Here is a 907-nt window from a genome sequence, read left to right as displayed (position 1 = left end):
CATTTGACTCGTTTGTCTTCATTCCTTTGGAACGCTATGCTATCGCCACGTAGCGTTAGCTCGCGGTCAGGTGATCTGGGAGAAAGTTGGCCTGAGCTCGTCGTGTTCAAACGCCGACTGTCGGTTAAGCGACCGCTCGTTAAATCCGTTCCGCTGGAAGCCGAGTGAGCTCGTTAGCTAGCGCGCCGGCATTAGCGTTAATCAAAATGTCGTCACCTTGTTTGTGCGTCCGTTAGCGATAAATGCTGGGGCAAGCGGCAGAAAATTAACACGGTTCGGTTTTTACAACCCGTGCGTTAAACCTTGACTTCCAAGTTGTTCTCGTTTGCCGAACAGAATTAAAAAGTAATGAATTGTGATTAATAGGGATGTACCGGTTTGAGATGTAGTATAATCTCATTTGGAGAATCTGCCTATAACGAGTCTCCATCCATTGGAAATGGGAAATGTAATGAGGAGAGAAAAGTAGCACACCCACATTTTCTTTTTACCCCTAATTTGAACAACGCTGTTCAACATAATAGCCTTGTAAAAGGGTTTTAACAGTGGGGAAAAAAATCCAAATCAGTTTTGCAGCACAAAATAAAGTTGCAAACAAATTTCGTTTAAATAGTGTAATTAACAAAAATAATTCAATGTGATCATTTGATCTTGATTGGGATTTTCTTTATGTTCTTTTTGTTCTGCAGGTTTGGTGCAAAAAGAAGGTAATAAAGAGGCTAAATAGGCATTTGTTAACATTAGTTTTTCAGGTAACCATAACTTAAAACAAAAAAAAAACAGTATAACAGTATGTCATGGTTAGAGAAAAAAAAATAACATAGGTCTCACTTGAGTTTGAGTCGCAGGCCCAACCACACCATGAAAAAAAGTGCGACTTATAGTCCGTAAAATACGTTAGTTCATT

The sequence above is a fragment of the Stigmatopora argus genome, chromosome 11 (genome assembly GCF_051989625.1).
Source record: "Stigmatopora argus isolate UIUO_Sarg chromosome 11, RoL_Sarg_1.0, whole genome shotgun sequence".
In the NCBI taxonomy this organism is placed as follows: domain Eukaryota; kingdom Metazoa; phylum Chordata; class Actinopteri; order Syngnathiformes; family Syngnathidae; genus Stigmatopora; species Stigmatopora argus.
The sequence above is the reverse complement of the archived record's forward strand: the minus strand, read 5'-3'. Positions refer to the sequence as shown.